Source organism: Pristis pectinata, chromosome 2, assembly GCF_009764475.1.
Source record: "Pristis pectinata isolate sPriPec2 chromosome 2, sPriPec2.1.pri, whole genome shotgun sequence".
NCBI classification, from domain to species: domain Eukaryota; kingdom Metazoa; phylum Chordata; class Chondrichthyes; order Rhinopristiformes; family Pristidae; genus Pristis; species Pristis pectinata.
Window position 1 is genome coordinate 133,036,649 of NC_067406.1, and position 21,324 is coordinate 133,057,972.

Consider the following 21,324-nt stretch of genomic DNA (forward strand, 5'->3'; position numbering starts at 1 on the left):
CTTACGTTGGAAGAGGCTGGCAGGTGAAGCGTCAGCTCTCAGTGACCCCAGCGCCAATACCAGAGCGATGCGTCGGAGCTCAGCTTAAAAAAAGACACTTTTGCCTTCAAATAAATCTCAATCATGAAGCACATATGCTGCATTGAAACACTCCTCCTCCCTTTGCTCCATAAGGAACATGGATGTGAAAAATAAAAATCATCTCACATAAAACCTTCTCATAACAGATCCAACCATCAAACCAAACAGGAGACCCTCTCGACTCGTGTGAGAGAGAATGTAAAATGAGACTGCTCAGACAAATTGCTCCATTTTACACCAGGAGAAAGCCAGCATATTCATTTCAGAGTTGTCCAATTTCCCTAAAGCTACTCCACAATTGCACATCACAGTGGCAGTCTATTGGCACCAGGGCACTTTTAACCCCACAACAGCCACAGTTCCAACACCATCTCTTTTGACTTCTCATTTGCTCAGCACACTTATCTGGAATCCTCGTGCCATCTCAGATGAGGGAAATTTAATGTCTCTTCGGGGTCTGTTGCTTAAACAATGGGACACAGACCAGAGGCTCCGCCAACTTAATCAGCATAGCATCCTGCATGAGACTAGACTGTGTGTAATCAATCCTTAAGCAGGTCAGCACATTTCTATCCTCCGTAAAGACGTCTGCCAGGAGGAAGGGATTGGGAAGGAGGCAGTAACCTTACTGGACACTCAACTTTCCAATCTTAACTATAAACTATGGAATCCACAGCTAGAGCCATTGGGTGAAGACTGTTATGGGTTGAAATAATATCATGGACACTGTAAGTCCTGGTTAACAACACTGAAACCAAGCCGCAATTTCATTAACAGCCTATACAGCTATCTGTCAAGCTCAGCATAAAGGTTCCAAAATGGAAGCTAACCTCTTTCAAAACCTACACCAATAAAAACGTGGGTGCAGATCTACTTTGGTGCTTGCATCATCTCTAATGATGCTGCAAATAATAAACACATGCTTATGGTGCATCATGAGGAGATATCATAGTCAAGAGACTAGTTATTCACCAGCAATGTCAATACTATTCTTAGGGTCCTTAGTTGCCACACTCATTAGGCCAGAAAAGAGTGATAAATAACCGACATAAAATAGCAAATGAATTCCTTATTTTAAGGTAAAACATACTCATGAATCTACAGCACAAGTAACATTCACATCAAACTAGTGCAAGGCAACACTATCTCCTACAAAGGAGAGTATAACCACCTCCACTTTACACTTAATGTTACTTTTGCCATAGCCCTTGACCATCAACATCCTGGGTTCACCTTTGACCAGAACATTAATTAGAGCTACAACAGCAGGAGTGAAGGTGAGTATCCAGCAGAAACTGACTCATCTCCTGGTTTACCAAAGCCTTGCCACCTTGAACATGATGGAATTATCTCTACTTCTCTGGACAACTGCAGTTCCAATAACATTCAACAGACTATCCAAAACAAAGTGGCCAGCTTGGTTGGGATCCTATTCATCACTCCTTACACTATTGCTCATCCGAACCACAGTGTGAACAATCCAAAAAAAAAATGCGCTGCAGTTACTCACTGAGATGGTTTCAACAAAATCTCCCAAATCCATGACTTCGACAGGCACGGTAGTGTAGCAGTTAGTGTAACGCTTTACAGCGCCAGCGACCCAGGTTCAATTCCGGCCACTGTCTGTAAGGAGTTTGTATGTTCTCCCCGTGTCTGTGTGGGTTTCCTCTGGGTGCTCCAGTTTCCTCTCACATTCCAAAAACATATGGGTTAGGAAGTTGTGGGCATGCTATGTTGATGTCGGAAGTGTGGCAATGTTTGCGGGCTGCCCCCAGAACACTACGCAAAGGATGCATTTCACTGTGTGTTTCAATGTACATGTGACTAATAATAACTAATATCTTATCAAGCAGGTCAAGGACAAAAGGGACATGAGAAGGGCATCAATTATAAATTTCCCTACAAGTCACGCACCATCTTGATTTAGACTAACATCACCATTCCTGGTATTCCGTATCCAACAACACCGTGAGAGCTCCCACATTAGGTGGCCTGCAGATGTTCAAGAAAGGACAACTACCAGCTTCTCAAAGGCAACAAGGAACGGACATTAAATGCTAGGTTTGCAACCAATACCTACACCATATCTGAGAATAAATAATCCTCACCTCACCTTTCCATACAAAGGGTAGATTGATCTGGAAAGCTCTGGATGCTCGGACAAATGAAGCTTTCAATATTGAAATGGATAGACCTCTATTAATAAATTTCTAGGCTTATAGGGAGAAAGCTGGAGAGCGGGACTAATCACAATGGAGTTTTCAAAGAGCCAGCATTGGTGTGACTATCTGAACAGCCTTCTATGTTGTAAGGTTCTGTGAAGGATTAAGGAACATAGATCAAAGGCAAATACGTGAGGTCAGGGAACAGATCGGCCATGAATTACTTGACCAGTGGTGAAGGATCCAGGCCTTTCTTGATCCTAATCCTGCTTTGTTCTACAGTTTTACTTACCCAGATTATCTCAGGTGCTGAATACGACCATAGGAGATAGAAGCAGGACTAGGTCATGTGGCCTCTCAAGCACACTCCGCCACTGAAATAAATCCTGTGCCTCATCCACCTATTCCTTGATACCCATGGTGTCCAAAGAAATCACCACTCTGAGCCTTGAGTTTGCTCAGTGTTTCAACACCTGTATCCTCTGGGTTGAGGGTTCCAAAATTTACAAACCCAAGCAAATAAATTTTTCTACATCTCCATCCTAAATGATTGCACCCACCCCTCCCCCCAATTCTGATACTGTCTCCAGTTCCAGAATTACCAATCCAAGAAAACAGTCTCTCAGCATCTACACTGCCAATCCTTTTCAAAATCCTGTCTGTCTCAATGAGCTTATAATTAATTTATACATTAATCTTAATTTTGCTTGCAGGGAAGGTCAATACTGTCTTGAATACTGTTGCACCTTGTGTGACTATTTCCTCCCTGTGCTTTGTCATAATCCTATAATATATGGAATAGAAAGGACTGGCAGAAACTCCACATAATTCGTGACAAGAGGACGTTGGGAGCTGGTCCAAAGAGCTTCAGGAATATTAATTCAGCAGAGTGAGTCTTTGCCAAACTAAACTCTGCTTCGGCACAACTGGTGGAGTCAGCATTGATGCACTTAGAAGAGAAGAGCCTTGTCCATCAGTCAGGATAGCAAATGGCTGGCAGAGCAAGAGGCTCACTCTCCAAAATCTGCTGACATTCCATAAGGTTCACCTTTGAGCTCTCAAAGCTCGATTAAATTACTGCTCGTATCTTACTGTCAGCTGTTTATTACACCAGGCTGCTCTAATGCTGAATCATGCAACCAGATGAAAATTGAATTAATAATAGAAACATGTAAAATGCTCAGCAGAATACTTAGGTGAGTTGGCCGGAAAGATTGCTTCAATTTCCCAGCAAGCCAGTTGGCAACATTTAGTGACCAATTTAAAGGTAATAGGTTGAAACATTTTTCAATCAGTACTAAGTGTAAATGCACATGTCTCATGTTCCCATCCACATAGATTTTTATAATCAGCTTCTGTGGCTTTATCACTGACTAATATTAAACAAATGCATGTTTTGGAATTAAATGGGCTCAACAAAAATTAAACAGATGCACTTTATGGAATTAAGTGTGCCTCAGCAGCATCGTGATTTCTTATTTATTCTCTTTCCATGCCTCAGGAGGATTGCATGAGATTATTTACAAATCCAGACCTAAAACACTCACACCATCCTTTCACATTGTTAATTAACCCTCCATTTAGAACTTGAATAGGTAGTTGTTTGAAGCTACTTAAATCTATTAATAGCAACAAGCTCTAAACAGATGAAGGCATCTTTGTTTGCTTTCTTAAATGATCAGTGTTGGATGTTGGAGTATTAAGTGTTTATTGTGGGATGTGTTTCTTAGTACTGATCCACTGCGGTTAACCACATAACAGAAAATTGCACGTAACTCACACAGAAAGAAAAACCAAGACCCAAACTGTAAATTATAGTGAATCACAAATATTTACACACCCAAGTACAAAAAAATAACTCAGATGTATTGTGTCCCATTTCTAAAACAGAGATTATCCCTAGACACTCTTACCAATCCTTCCAGTGTAAAAAAGCAAAGGTGTATTTATATCACACCTTTGATGTCCTTTTCTGTATATTCCAACGTACTTTACAGCGAGTGAAGGAAATGGGATATGTCTTTGTGACGGAGGAAACAGAGCAGCTCAGGATCAGGCCCCAAAGGGGTGGTGGGTAGGGCTGGAGGTAAGACAAGTGGCCGTGGATTGTGGGCTGTTGTCAGTGACACTTGGGCTTTAGGGGACCTGGGGCTTAGGTTACTGGGGGGCTGGAAGGTAGGGGGCAGGGGACCTGTAACATGGGGAAGGTGGAGGAGAGAAGTAGAGAGGAACCTGAAGCAATAAAACCAAGTGTGGGATTTATAGGGACAACAATGCCACACTGTAGTTGTGCCAAGATGGCTCAACAGTGTCCAACTTAGTCCAATTTCCCTCCACAATGTTCCAAGATTCAAGATCCACTGAACAATGTCATGCACAGTGCAACTGATGAGGAGATCGTGTCAGACACACAAGGGTCAATCACTCCAGGAAATGTTCGGATATTTCACTTCAAGTAAAATTAACTTTTACATAATGCTGAACGAAATCATATTATGTGGTTGGATATCTCAGTTAACATAATTTAAATCCGACAATTAACAAAAATAAGGGAAGAGAATAGTGAAGCAAAAGGAAAAGAATAATAAACTACTTTTTTAAAATCGTAAACTGTGTTCTGAGTATTTAATTTAGTTGTAAGAATGATTTCGGGGTAGTTTTATTGTCTTTATTTGATGTTCTTGTATGATTCATTTGCTGCTTGAATTATAATGCTGCTTAGATGCAGAGAGAGGATTGCCTGGAATATGCTGGCAAACTTAGGGTTAACAACAAATTGTGTCAGAGAACTGCCTTAAACTCTTATAGCAATGCAGGTCTCATTTCCAACAGTGGCTGGGTCAAACACTAATTGTGAGGTGACCTGGCACTTCAACACAAAGGCTCGTTTATTCAGTTGGATATTTCAGTACCAAGGACAACTCTTGTCTTTTCTTTCGGGCTTGTCACTGAGCTCCGGACTCCGTGGGGGGTTCCCTTCCCTCCAATGTCGAGACGTCAGTTCAAAAGACGAAACAGTTAGCTGCCGGCTGGTCATTCTTGCAAATGTCAGCTCTGTAAACCGTACCGCCTCCTGGGCTCTGCGAGGCAGGATCACTGGCGTAATTACACGAAGCTCTTGCAACAGCGTTAAGGACACTGGCGTGACCACAAAGTGACATTCACTCATCAGGAGCTACAGATCCTGAAGCAATCCCGTGCCGCAGAGGATGAGCGGGGTGGGGGTCAAGGTGGGAAGGAATATTTCCCTACATACTGTGATGAATGATGATATTAGTCCTGCTGGCGCTATGAAGCCATTTTCCAGTTACATCTCTCAGCAGAGAGACGGAATGATGCTCTCGTGAATGACAGCCAGATCGACATAAAGCAAACTTTAAAGCAATAAGCCAGATTTGTGTTTTGTAAGTGCTCCAACAGGAAAAGATCTTTGTAGGGTGAACAGATGGCCGGGTTTAATTGGGAGTTCAGGATCATTAAATTTATACAATTTTTTTTACTGTGCGCCTTTATTTTACTTCACTGATTTAATTCCAGACGAATTTTAAAAGGAAGCAGTTGCTCTGTGAGACCGGACGCCAAAGAGGACTTGTGGCATTGCCCACACACACACACACACACACACACACACACACACACACACACACACACACACACACACACACACACGCACGATGACTACAGAGGTAAGGAACAGCACACTGGGGAGCTGGAGGCACAGATCCTTGACAGGGGCGACACGTTTACAAGGAAGTCATTAGAGTCTATTACACAAATGAGGCATCAGCTCTATTGAGCCGCGAACAACAGGATTATGGAGGTAATATCAATAAATCCTACACGCCAAGAAGCTGACCAAGATGAGACCATTCCGTCCATCCACCGCTAACCGGAAACTGTCCTTTGTCAGTTTGTGGGGCCAATGTTTTTTTTTCTCTCTGCGGGAAAATCATTGGGTCGATTAAAAATCTTGGAAATCAGTTAGAAGCTGAAAGTGCACGTGGGTACCTGACAGGAAACCGACCCTCACAGAGCTACATATGTTGCATTTGTAAGCAAATTGCAAAACAAGTATTTTGCCAGGCATTTGCTTTAAAGACAACGGTGCTTTAGGAAGGATTTATTTTCTCAATAGCTGCTAAAAATTAAGTACCCAGAGTAATGAGTCTTCAGGTATAGCTGGAGTCATTATGCACCGTCGGCGGATGATTCCAAGTGCTGATGTTAACCTGTACCAGAGTTTTGTTTTTACATTGACCATTGCAATATAACTCTTCGCTTTAAATTTCTCCACCAATTTCCAATTAATCGAATTTACTCCCTTTGCTCTTTCTGCACTATTGGCTGATTGGAAATTGCGTGGGAGAGGTGGTGTCTCCAGAGGTCTTTCCCTGAAAACACTGCCCTTTCCCTGCCCAGTGACAGAATCAGCCGTTGTCCAGCACATGTCCGTCAGCCTGGGGCAAGACTGGGATCTTCCCGTGCAATGATTCGCAGAACGAGTTCACGCCCTGTTATATTAGATGTTGACATGTATTGGTATTGGTTTATTATTGTCACTTGTACCGAGGTACAGTGAAAAATTTGTCTTGCATACCGTTCCTACAGATCAATTCATTACACAATGCACAGGGTAAAATCACAGAATACAGAGTAAAGTGTCACAGCTATAGGGAAATGTATCGCAAATAGACAATAAGGTGCAAGGTCATAACAAGGTAGATTGTGGGGTCAAGAGTCCATCTCAACATATAAGGGAACTGTTCAATAGTCTTATCACATTGGGATAGAAGCTGTCCTTGAGCCTGGTAGTATGTGCCCTCAGGCTCCTGTATCTTCTGCCTGATGTCAAGAGTCCACCTCATCGTATAAGGGAACCGTTCAATAGTCTTATCACATGTGGAAGTTATTGCAACCAGTGTGTTGAATTTTCCCAGCTTAGCCTGAGTACAGAGCACTGTCCTGAATGCAATGCCCCCATGGTTTGCTTTACTCGATTACTAGCTCCACAGGTAAATGTAACTTCCCACTAACAATCTCACTGACCGAGTTAACCTCCCGCATTGTGTTGAGAAATTCCAGTCCAGGCCACAGCACGAGCACTGTGAGAAGTAATATAAGCAGGTGCATGATCAGACCGATAGTGAAGGATCTAAATGAGCAACTAAATAGCCAAGACATAGAGGGCAATGGACTAGTCGATGGGGATGACGGTTAGCATGGGCAGGTGGACTGAAGGGCCTGTTTCTGTACTCTGTGGCACCCACGTTCTTGTTCCAGTAGTGCGGCAGAAATGTCAGCCCAATGAAACAGGATTACTCAGCAGAACCTGTTTTATGATGTTGATTGAAGGATAAGTATGGATCAGAGCTTCAGGGACAATTGCCCAGTTCTTTGCAAGGCATCGTGGCATCTTTTACTCTGATAAGGAGAAAAGCCGGCCACAATTACTCTATAGGGGGGGGGGGTTGGCTGACAATGCAACAATGAGTGCCAGCCAACATTTTGCACTCAAGTCTGTGACTGCGGCTTGAACCTACAACCTGCAGGGTCAATGCAAGAATGCTGTCCCCTGAGTCAGGGCTGACCCCATGGTCAACGCCTTGGGTAGTTAATCCCTCCATTCTATGATTTAGGGAGAGACAAGAAATTCTGCAGACGCTGGAATCTGGAGCAATACACAAAAAGTGCTGGAGGAACTCAGCAGGTCAGGCAGCATCTATGGAGGGAAATAAACAGTCGACGTTTAGGGTCGAGACCCTTCATCAGGATTACCATAGAACCATAGAACAATACAGCAGAATACAAGCCCTTCGGCCCACCATGTTGTGCTGCCCTTCAAGCCACACCTAAGACTATCTAACTCCTTCCTCCCACATATCCCTCTATCTTAAACTCCTCAGGATTGGATTGTATTCAGGATTGGAAAGACTCACCTATCCCCTGCCTGTGTGTGCTCTTCCCCCTCCTCCCACCTTCTTATTCTGGCTTCTGCCCTCTTCCTTTCCAGTCCTGATGAAGGGTCTTGGCCTGAAATGTCGACCGTTTATTTCCCTCCATGGATGCTGCCTGACCTGCTGAGTTCCTCCAGCACTTTTGTGTATTATTCTATAATTTACAGTGGTTACTTCTAAAGGGTTAATCCCTCCAGCAATCATCTCTAAAGAGGGTTGCTGGCAAGGTCCTTATCCACTTCTTGATTGAAGCCTTCTCCATTGTAAAATAACTCTGAATTCTGGCCTCCAGTGAGAATAGGCAACACAGCACTCCTTCATCATAAGATTGACGCTGTGCCAACCGATCATTCAAGCACAGTGCTACTTTTTTTTAAAGGGTTATTCACCATCTGATACTTATCACTGACCAGAATATTCATCCCATCCTGTCCCGTAGCCCGGTTTCTATTCACTTCACTTCAACACTTCTTTCAGGCGGTGTTGAATTTAACACACAATCGTGCTTCAAAGGCGCTTGTGGTGTCTGAATGATGAATTTTAAAAAAACTACAGATGCTGGAAATCTGAAAAGAAAATAGAAAATTCTGGAAACACTCAGCAGACCAGGCAGCATCTGTGGAGAAAGAGACAGAGTTAACATTTCAGATTCTGAAACCACAGATCTGTAGATGTTAACTGTTTCTCTTTCCAGAAATGTGACCTGACCTGCTGAGTGCCTCCAACATTCTGGTTTTATTGCTTTCAAGGATGCTTAGCATTACTGCTCAGGCAGAGGTCTGTAATATCCCTTTTATAATATCTCCCGAGTTTCCGCCCTATAAGCTTAGTGCCCTCTGAGTTGGGCTGATCTCCCACAGTTGAGAATGACAAATCATTCTTGAGGTGATTGAGGAACAGACCAAAATATCCAGAGGACAATCCTGGGGCACTGCTGTTGCATTGCCAAGGTACTGTCTTGCTGAGAATACTCGATCAATGGCTGTCCACTGCTTGGGCACGATTTTATGTTTGACTAGGAGTACGACAGTCTAAAGGCATTGTCAATGACATAAGGATTATCCTTAATCTGTCTCACACTGCAGTTTCTCTGAGGAAACATTTTGATTCACATCGTCACCACAGTGGAGCTTTCAGCAGAGGCGGGTGACTTCAGCTCTCCACTGAAATCCACCAGTCGGTTCGAAGAGGAATCCTTTGCCCCAGTTCCATGCAATATTTATGGATTGTCTGTGGTACTACTTCAGGCTGAAGTGCGAATGGAGCCAGCCTGAACTAAATCTATATAAATCACATTGGAAACAGTAGCTATTTCAGTCTTTTTATGGTTAACCTACAAGATGCATCGACGAGGCAAAACTTGCCAACAGCTCCAAGCCTGTGATGTCTCTGAAGCAAAGGAGAGATATGATTACTGAATTATTTTCTTTCCCTTTTAGTTCTCCGCCTAGGGGGCACATTTCATCTTTCCTACCCTTTCCCCAAAGGCACGACTCACCGTGTGAAAGAATTGGAGGGCTGGCTGGATTATTTAATTCCATAATCAGTAGAAGATTATACCTTCCCCGGTTCCCTCACACCAGCTGGACTCCGCAGCCTTCAACCGAGCCGGGTTTGGGACCCAGAGTGATGGATGTATTGTCTACCATCCAGCACTCGGGCCTGAACACCAACTCCAGGCCTTGTGTGTTCCGCACCAGAAGACAAAGTCTCCTTTTCTCACAATGTCACTTATTACTAAATGAGAGACGTTTACTTACATCATAGAATGAGATCGTTGAGCCCATCGAGTCCATGCTAACTCTCAGTGCATTCCTATCAGTCCCATTGCCCCACCTATTTCCCTGTGACCTATTGTCTCTCACATGCCTGTCAACTCCTTCCCCATACCCCTGTCTAACCTCTACTCCAAAGAAAATTTACAGTGATCAATTATCTACCAACACACAGGGTTTGGGATGGGCAGGAAACTGCAGCAACTGGGGAAAACCCATGTGGTTATAGGGATAATATTGGAAACTCTACACACACAGCACCCAAGGTCAGAATCGAACCAGGGTCGCTGGAGCTGTGAGCCAGTGGCTTTACCTGCCCACCTCTCCCCAGGTGTCTGCTGGAAGATATCCCAGTGACAGAAGCAAAAAACAAACTGCTGGAGAGACTCAGTGGGTCAGGCAGCGTCCGTGGAGGGAAATGGACAGTCGACATTTCGGGTCGAGACCCTTCACCTGGACTGTCCATTTCCCTCCACAGATGCTGCTTGAGCCACTGAGTTTGTTTTTGCTCCAGATTCCAGCATCTACAGTCACTTGGGTCTCCATGATCCCAGCGATACAATTCAGTGTCACTTCCTGCAAAGGGAAATTCAGTATTTAATAAACAATATGCAATGTCTGGCTGGTAAGTCTCCTCTTTAAATGTACTGCAGCTGCAAAGAGGAATGAACCCCATTTAGGTAAGTAGAATAATCTGCTGAGCTGCAGGATAATATATCTCAGTGGGCCAGACAACAGATTATCACATTCACAGGGCACCAGCAGAGTGAGGAAGGTCATAGCTGTTTCTTCTACCAGCTACCCTGCTCCCCTCCCCATCCCCCCATCCACTTCTGACAAACCACAAATGATCTTGAGAAGGACTCGGCTTCCAGAATTCTGACTGCACTATTATATTACAGCTCAGATGAGGTGACATTGACTTTCCAGTGCTGTTTTTGGAGTAAAGTAAATGGCAATCAATAGATGGGGAACAGAAAACACATCCAGGAAAAACAACAAGGCCCATCGTGACACTGCAGTTATGCTCCTGCTGGAAGATGAGATGAGCTGGTGGGGGGGGGGGGGGGGGGGGGGGGGGGGGGGGGGGAGTGTGTGAAACCAAGGTTGGTCGTAGAGATCAGACTGTCTAGGGGATTTGGCAGTGAGGAAGGTGGCAGCGATGCTTGTGGTGAGGTGTTGTCACCCAGGTCAGTGGCAGTGCAATTAAAACAAAATGAGAGCATAAAAAAAGAACCAAGAGTCAGCGACATGGCCTTGCTTCTCCATTACTCAGAAATCCCTGCCTAATCCTGCACCTTTTCCTTCCTGTATCCTTAAATTCTACTAAAGTTCAAGGATCCACAGCTTGCCAGGGTAGAAAATTCCAAATATTTGCAACCCTCCTGAGGTACAAAATTTCTCCTCATGTCTCACACTTATAAAATTATGAGAGGCATAGATAGGGTAGATAGCTAGAGTCTTTGTTCCAGGGTAGAAATGTCAAACACTAGAGGGCATGCATTTAAGATGAGAAGGGGGGGGGAGTTTAAAGGGGATGTGTGAGGCAAGTTTTTTTTACACAGAGAAGGGTAGGTGCCTGGAATGTGCTGCTGGGGGTGTTGATGGAAGCAGACATGATCGTGGCACTTAAGAGGTATTTATACAGGGAACATGAATATGCAGGGAATGGAGGGATGTGGATCACGTGCTGGCAGAGGGGATTAGTTTCATTTGTCATCATAGTTGGCACAGACATGGTAGGCCGAAGGGCCTGTTCCTGTACTGGACTGCGCTATGTTCATTGTTAACGCCTCTCAGAAAGAGTTACCAGCTAGGCACATTGAAATTTAGCCAGTCCTGTCAAATCAGAGGCATCCCTGCTTAAGAATTGGCTCATTTAAAATGAAATACAGCTGAAGATTAGAGAACTCATGTATGCCATCCATAAAATAAATATTCCGAAACCTTCCCATTCCCAAACATAACTACTCATAGAAATGAAGGAAACCTATGGCTGAGTAGGAGGTCATGCAGCCCATCTGGTATGGTTGCTGAGCAACAGTACTCCAGCCTATGACACTCCTTACCCTTTTGTGCAGAACCATTCATATGATGAGGTGCACCAAGAGCTCACCTCCCTTATAACTGGCAGAAATATCACTGCCCTTCTCACCATCTCTGGCCAGGACTTCCAGCACCTCCGACACCCTCTGGATGAGGGTGGCACAGTGGTGTAGCTGGCAGCCCTGCTGCCTCACAGCTCCAGCGACCCAGATTCGACCCTGACCTTGGGTGCTGTCTGTGTGGAGTTTGCATGTTCTTCCTGTGACCCTGTGGGTTTCCTCTGGTTCCCCCCCACGTCCCATAGAACTGCCGGTTGGTATAGATTAATTGGCCGTTGTAAATTGCCCTTTGTGTGTGGGTGACAGTTGAAATCTGGGGGGAGTTGATGGGAATGTGGGGAGATTAGCGTAAATAGTGCTTGGTGGTCGGCACAGATTCGATGGGGTGAAGAGCCTGTTTCCGTTGTGTGTTATATTATGGCTCACACTATGACTCTATATGCTTTTCTTTCAATTCCCTGCTTATTATTCCCTCAAATTCCTTAAATCAGTGCCTCCTGGTTATTGACCTTTCTGTATGGGAAATATGTCCTGTCTATACACCTGACATAGGCCTTTCTTAATCTGATCTAACTCGATTCAACCTCCCCTCGGCTTCCTCTGTTAGAATGAAAACAATCCTTGCCAAAGCAATAATTTTATCATTGCTAAAATTCTTCATTCTGGGAAACATTCCTGTAAATCCCTTTCCTTATATAACCATAGTTTGAGTCATAATGTACTTGAATTGAATTGAATTGACTTGGTTTATTATTGTCACATGTACCGAGGTACAGTGAAGAACTTGTATACTGTTTATACAGATCAATTCATTACACAGTGCATTGAGGTAGTACAAGGTAAAACAATAACAGAATGCAGAATAACGTGTAACAGCTACAGACAAAGTGCAGTACAAGTAGACAATAAGGTACAAGGTCATAACGAGGTAGATTGTGAGGTCAAGAGTCCATTTTATCGTACTAGGGAACCATTCAATAATCTTATAACAGTGGGATGGAAGCTGTCCTTGAGCCTGGTAGTATGCGCTTTCAGGCTTTTGCATCTTCTGCCCGATGGGCGGGGGCAGAAGAGAGAATACCCGGGCTGGGTGGGGTCGTTGATTATGCTGGCTGCTTTACAGAGGCAGTGAGAAGTATAGACAGAGCATGGACTATACTACAGCATGGAAACAGGCCCTTTAACCCACTAAGTCTGTGCTGACCATCAAGCATCCAAGGTTATCACATCCTTGCTGTAATATGACGGTCAGAGTTGGTATATTATTATGAGAAAGGGATTTCTCTGCACAACCATTCCAGCCAACAATTAGATCCATTCAGTCAAGAATCTCTGTTCCTGCTTAGACTTGTGCTGATCCATTTCTCAATGTTTAAACAGGATTGTGACAGGAATAAGGAGGAGAAAACAGGAAGCAGGGGAGGCTACGAGTGGATTTCAAAGACAACTAATAACTGATGGCTCTGCATAATCATCTCATTACTGTTTCCCTGCACTGAGCATTGAAAAATCAGTCTGAATGAAGTTAATGAAAGACCAAACGAACTGGACTGTAAAACACCCATGGTATGAATAGGCTACTTACTTAACACTACATGTTCTGCTCTGAGTAACTCTACCCAGAGAGCCTGATATTGTAAAATTGATTCGCTTGCTCATTACCCACAGAGCAAAGATAAGTGTTCAACTGCGGAATGAGAGTGCGATAAAAAGGAATAAAATAGAGACAAGAATTCCCTTGCTCCCACCAGTATAATAAAACCTTCATTAGTTTGAATGCTTTTGGAGCAATTTTCACACTATATATTGCCACATCATGGGCTTCCTGCAGAGCCCAGAGGAAATGATTAGCTATTTCTATTTTGCATTTTGCATCACTGTCGAAAGAAATCCAGTGACTGAAAGGGGACTGCTATCTAACAGGAGAGAAAAGAGCCACAGAGTGCAGATGGGGGATATTTGGTCCAATGTGTCCATGCCAGTTTTCTGAAAGAGCAACAAAAACTAGTCCCATTGCCTCTGCCTTATCACCACGGCCCTGCCAATGCTCCTTGTCTTTTTCAGAATCCAATTCAGTTGTGAAGGTTAAATAAAAGTAGAGAATGTTGGAAGCGCTTTGTAGATACTATGTGCAGTTCTGGTCAGCACACTATAGGGAGGATGTCGATACAAGAGACTGCAGATGCTGGAATCTGGAGCAAAAATTAAGCTACTGGAGGAGCTCAGTGGGTCAGATAGCATCTGTGGAGGCAAAGGGATAGTCAGCATTATGTGTTGCATCAGGACTGAGAGTATAAAGAGGAGATAGCCAGTATAAAGAGGTGAGGCAGGAGCTGGCAAGTGATAGGTGGATCCAGGTGAGGAGTGTTGATTGGCAGATGGAGTCAGGCAGGGGAAGGAAGGTTGGAGATAGTGACAGAGGCTGGGAGGTGATAACTGGAGACAACAAAATGCACATATTTTCCACTGTGTAATTTCGGGTTTGTTCTTGGCAGCTCATTCATCAAGAATGTTATGAAATCTTGATTTAAAATGTCATTAATGGTGAACAAAGGGAAATAAGTGGATAGATATTAGATATTTATTTGTCACATGTACATCGAAACACACAGTGAAATAAGTCTTTTTGCGTCGCTAAGAATGTGCTGGGGGCAGCCTGCAAGTGGTGCCACTCTTCCAGTGCCACCATAGCATGCCCACAGCTCCTAACCTGTACGTCTTTGGAACGTGGGAGGAAACCGGAGCACCCGGAGGAAACCCACGCAGACACAGGGAGAACGTACAAACTCCTTACAGGCAGCAGAGGGAATTGAACCCGGATTGCTGGCAGTGTAATAGCGTTACGCTAACCACTATGCTACCGTGCCGCCCTAGAGTTCTTGAGATATGGATAGCACTAGCAAAAGGGTTCTAACTCATCATCTGCAAATGCCTTGAAGGCATTACAGTGTTGGAAATGGAGTCACGTACAGACAGGAATGGGCAGAGAGGGGCAGGATCCCTTCTCTGAAAGACAATATGGAACAAATTGGGGTTCCATAAGAATGAAGCCCCTCTTATAGCTGCCTCTCATATTACCAATTTTTCCTTGGTTTAGTTACCCAGCTGCAGCACAACCACAGTGCTAATACATTCCCAGAAACTGATACTATATTGATTTACACATTGATTGCCGAGCATTTTGCCTTCACTGTCTTTCCAGGAGCACACCCTAATGAAATAAATCTGAGGGTGTGGTAGCATGTTTTGGCTGTTTTACAGGTAGCTCTGTTGCCCGAATTCAACCTAATCTGCTGGGCACAGACCCAACAAAATCCTATCAGGTTCACTTGCTTATAGCTGGAGTGAATGAGCAAAGGCTGTGCTATTCTCTTTACCGCAGGCTTTCAAGATTGAAAATGAAATACAAGCAACCTGATTTATCAAACAACTGCTTGAAGGAAAGTTTGGAATGAGCTCTGTGACTCATATAACCTCACAGTGCACTAAGTTTTATTGCAAATTTCTTCAAGATTTTGAAGGTTATCATATAGGACGCTGCAGATGGGGTCTTTATAGGTCAAGACTGCCACAGATGTAATATTTATAGTCAGATTCTCTCCCTCTCTGCTACCCCTCTCCACCTCTCTCCCCGGCCACCCTCTCTCACAGCAGGTGATCTTATAGAGGTGTATAAAATCATGAGGGGCATAGATATGGTGAATGCACCCAGGCTTTTTCCCAGAGTCGGGGAATCAAGAACTAGAGGGCACAGATTTAAGGTGAGAGGGTAAGGATTTAATAGGAACTTGAGGGGCAAGTTTTTTTTTACACAGAGGGTGGTGCGTATACAGAGTGAGCTAAAAGAGGAAGTGGTTGAGGCAGGTACAATAACAACCGTTAAGAGACATTTGGACAGGTACGTGGATAGAAAAGATTTAGAAGGATATGGGCCAGACGCAAGCAAATGGGACTAGCTTGGATGGGCATCTTGGTCGGCACAGACCAGTTGTGATTAAGGGCCTCTTTCCACACTGTAAGATAATATGATTCTATGACTCAGCAGAACATAAGTCATCTCCAAGCATCCTTAACAAGCTATGGCCACTGGCACCGTCTCAGCCCTTTGATGCAGAGCCAGGGACATGCTGGATAATCTGACAGTCAGTGTGAGGAAACCTAATACCTTCCTTCTCTTCTGAGACTCTGGCAGACAGAGGCAACATATTCTTTCCTCTTTCTTACCTCCAGTAGACTGAGCTTAGGCCATTTCTGTAAATGATGCCCTTTATCAAAGCCTAAACTCTGAATCAGGACAAGTTAGATACAGTGAGTGGGGAGGGTTTTGAGACTTCCATGCCAAAATAATGCTGGTGTGGTACTCAAAATCCTGTATAAACCCTGTACCTGGACATGCATGCTAAATATACAACATAGTGTTGAATGTGCACTGTGCTCCACAAGTCCTCCCCAGCTTACAAATTTTAAGTACAGCCTGCACCTATGAGCAAACATTTGGGAGACCAGTGGGATGAATTGCCCAGCTGCTGAGGGGCTGCAGACACCTCCTGCCATCTGGGGACTCGGTTCACAACTGCACTTCCAACTTGCGAACTGTCCGGATTATGAACAGTTCACAGGAACAGAACCCTGCTGTAACTTGGGAAGGACCTGTACTGTGCTGTTAATATGCTATTATTTTATGCATTTAATATTTGCCACCTAAAGTTCTACTCCCAACCAGAATTTCCCTCAGTTATTCCAGCTAAGGGACTTACTCAGCATTAGCTTTGCATGTTGTGGTTGTGGTAACATTTAAAACTTTACAAGAACACTTTATTTCTTAGAAAATATTTCCACAGAAAAATTAGTACATACTCAGTTCAGATACATTTAGTATCAACACATTCAATGCATTAAGGAATTTCAATTTGTTATGGAAATACCACATGGCTTTTTCCTTCACACTGTGTGTGCCAAGGAAGTTTGGTGGGATTGTCGATTGCGTACTTTGCATGAGTGTGCTCTGCAGCTCATACTCTTGGACTAATGCAGTAGACACCACTCGGCTGCAGATAGTTCCTTCTGCTGGAAACCTGTAGGTTTTGGATGGACCACAGAGTGTGTCACTGAGCTCATCATTTTTCCACCAGTAATTGATGTGAGTCTTGGTGTACACTCAAGGGATGGGACTGGGCAGACAGAGAAACACAAGGCTTGGACTGGAAAGGAAACAATTCGAGTCACATGCACCTCACTGTCAAGTATTAAATCCACTTGGTGGAGTTGAGCATTGTGGTCTGTGGACAGCAGCACAGGAATGAAAAATGCTGATCACTAGAATCATTCATTTCCAGTTCTATATGTACAGAGACTCAGTCAATAAATAAAAGTTGGGCTTGTACAGGATGGCCTTCAGAAGTGAGGTTCCGTGGCTGATATAGCACTCACACTGAAAAACACCCATAATGGACGGAGATCGCTGCAGATAGCCCAGGAGGGGACATCTATGGTGCACATGCACACACACATACATACACATGTATGTGTACCTACACACACATAGAAACACATGTGCATAGACATAGAAACACACACATTAACACACACACACACAGATACACACGTGCATGTGCACATACACACACATACAAATAGATTTACGCACACACACAGACACACATAGATGCACGCACACATACACATAGACACACATATGTGCATATACACACACAAACAGAGATGCACACGCACACATACATAGACACACACATAGAAACACACACACATGTGCACATACATACACAGAGACACACAGACACACGTGCAGAGATGCATGTGTACACATAGATACACACAAACACACACAAAAATCAGACTAGCTTTAACTAAACAAATCACTATATTTATTTTTCACCACCCTCCCTCCTCTCCAGTGAGCTATTACTCAATCAATCACCTAAAATCTGCAGCTGCCTGGAGCTGCTGAGCACAGGCAGCTGTGAGATACTGAAACCCGCGGGGTCTGAGACACCTGTGAGGGGTTGGAAGTTAATATTATCAACGTCCCTTGTCTCTCAGCTGGAGTTCCTGCATTTAAAGTGATTGTTCCCTGGAAATGATTTTCAGACCATAAGCTTTGTCCTTCGTTGCAGGTCGGGGTGGCTTTCTCTGTTCATTTAGCCTGACACTGAGGAAACCTTGATGTAATTTTTTTGGTGCACACAGCTTTATCTTGCACATGAGCCTGCATGCTGGCTTTTACTGAGAGGCGGATGAGGGAGAAATGGTGGGAAGGCATCAGGTCTCTTAAACCTTTGTTACCCTGGACATCGAGTTTTGATCAGAGCATGTGCAAAAGACCAGAGGTTTTTAGGCACCCAGTGTGCTGCCTGCACCAGCTGCTCACTGGGAAAGGGTGTGGAGGAGAGCAGCACATTTACATTCAAGCATCTTCCCTTAGCTCACCCTGGTTACTCACACCAAGGCATTAGCCCAGAATTAGATGGTAGCACTCCTGCCTCTGATGTAGATTGAACAGCAGGAAGCTTATGGGAGTTGAGGAGCAGTATTGGGATGATGCCACGGCATTGATTGACATTATTCTGACTAAGGTTGAGCCTGCAGTGGACTGTTGGTAAAGATCATGGTCCTGCATGACATCATGTGGCAGATGTGACACGGAGAGAAGTTTCCGGTGGCAATCAAGTTTGAGGAGGATGCTCCACAGTCCCTCTCATCTGATGGAATCAAAGGCATTTTGGAGGAGATGGAAGGCCATGTTTAGGTGCTGATGTGGCTCCTTGCATTTCTTGCAGTTGGTGTGCAGTGAAGGTCATATTTATTGTGCTCTAGCTGGATGATAAACATACCATGATTCAGGGAGCAGTTCTTTGGCCACTTGGAGGAGATGGTTCAGGAGGACTCTAGTGATAAATTTCCTTCTGGCAGACAGGAGGGAGACCCTCTGTAGTTACCACAAACAGATTTGTGAAGATGGTCATGATTACAATGTCCCTGAAGTCCCCTGACATGTCCTTCTCTTCCCAGATGTGGGAGATGATGTTAATTTGCGAACGAAGTTCCCTTCTTCCAAGTTTCAGACCTTCAGGAGGGAACTTTAGGACATGGCTTTAAATGGAGGTTATAAATTCCTTATCGTAACATTTGTCCTCCTTTTATTTTGGGTTAATTTTCCTCACTGCAACATCCAGAGCGTCTGTTTGGCCAATCACTTGCTCACTTTTGGCCAAAACTCATATAAGATGACAGCATTCCCTAATAATAAGTGAGGTAACATTGTGATTCTAATCAGAGCCAGCCATAGGAGATAGTTGCGCGAAATGGATTATACCCAGAGCAAATGGAACAGCCAGCACAAGAGGTAGCTTACCAGCTTTCTTAAGCTAGACATGTGTTGTAACGCAACATGAATAACTTAAACAGCATGATATCAATAAAGAACCATATTTATATCGGCCTCTGTCATGAACTCTGAATTTTTATTCAGTTTTTCAGAATGCAGGTACCATTGCCAAAGCAATCATCTATTGTCTATTCATAAATGCCCTTGAGAAGGTGGTGCTGACCTACCTTATTCAATCACTGCAGTCCTTCTGCTCCCACAGCACTATTGGGCAGGGCATTCCCTGATTTAGACCCAGCAACAATCAACGAACAGGGATTGTGTTCCAATTTAGGATTGTGTGTGGCTAGGAGGGAAACTGAATGATGTCTTGTAACCAAAGTACTACTTATATCCAATGTAGTCATCGATATAATGAAAAGAATAAGCAGACAATCTGAATACAGCAAGTTTCCACCAACAACACAGTGACAGTCACCAGATTACGTGTTTCACTGATGTTGGTCACAGAATCACAGATTTGTACAGCATTGAAACAGGCCCTTCGACCCTATTCGTGCAGGCATGGCAGTGTAGTGGTTAGCATAACGCTATTATGGCACCAGTGACCCGGGTTCAATTCCCGCCCCCGTCTGTAAGGAGTTTATATGTTCTCCCCGTGATTGTGTGGGTTTCTTCCGGGTGCTCCGGTTTCCTCCCACATTCCAAAGACATACGGGTTGGCGCCGGAAGCGTGGTGACACTTGCGGGCTGCCCCCAGAACATTCTACGCAAAGATGCATTTCACTGTGTGTTTCGATGTACACGTGACTGATAAAGATCTTATCTTATCTTAAACTCGTCCATGACTATCCTGAACTAGTCCCATTGGCCCACATTCCTCCAATTCTTTCTGTCCATGAACCTGTCCAAATGTCTTTCAAACATAATAACTGTTTCCACCTCTACCACTTTCTCTGGTAACTCGTTCCATGTACCTATCACCCTCTGTGTGGAAAAACTTGCCTCTTAGATCTCTTTTAAATCTTTCCCCTCTCACCCTCTAGTTTTAGACTAGAAAAAAGACTGAAACCATCCACCTTATCTACGTCCCTTGCCACTTTATAAACCTCTATAAGGTCACTCCTCAGCCTCCTGAGGGATGAGGTTGAGGAATGTTATTTGGCTAGAGAACTGGGGAGCCTGCTTTGGGGTTGTGACATGGCTTTTTATAAAATAAAGCCACTTGGGAGGTCACTTCGAGCCTTGGTTTTCCTCCCGTCAGCACAACACTCCCTCAATACTGCAGTGACAACATCAGCCTGGAAAATGAGCTCAGGTCTCTGGAGTAGGTCTTGAACCCTTGCCAAAGACAAGAATGCTAACCACTGATCCCCATCTGACAGTAAAATGAGCTATGTAAATATAAATGTAAATGCAAGACAGTTCTTTCCCCCCCACATGCGATAACCCAACTGCTCACGTTTCAAAAGGCATGTTTTGGTGCCCACTGAGGAAGATGCAGCTTAACAGATGGACTAAAGGTTTTTAATTTTATAAATGCACATTGCGTTATGCAGGAAATGGCTCCTGAAGTGATTGAAATTCTTGGATCGCCTAGCAACACTCTAGGTGAAATGATACCTTCCCAGGAAATAGTATTTGCATGAAATCGGTGATAGAAATTCAAAAAGGAATAATAAATAAACCCTAATGACTTTCTAAGCTGATCAGAGAAGAGATCAAAGCACAGAACCTGGAAATGGAGGAGTGGCAGGAGACCTCACCTCTCTGCTGTAGATTACAATCGATACACTAGACCTCAGAACGTTCACTACCAGAACCCGATCACACCCACCGTGATTGTCAGCAATTAGCTTTTAAATCATGTGGAGGGACCTGCAGCACGGTTTCCCCACACAG

The 21,324-nt window shown here is 44.0% G+C and overlaps 1 protein-coding gene across 5 annotated transcripts in view; it reads right to left on the reverse strand.

Annotated features, from left to right (window-relative positions):
- nrg1 (neuregulin 1) overlaps positions 1–21,324 on the reverse strand; it is a 365,600-nt gene that overhangs the window by 45,714 nt on the left and 298,562 nt on the right. The window lies entirely within an intron of this gene.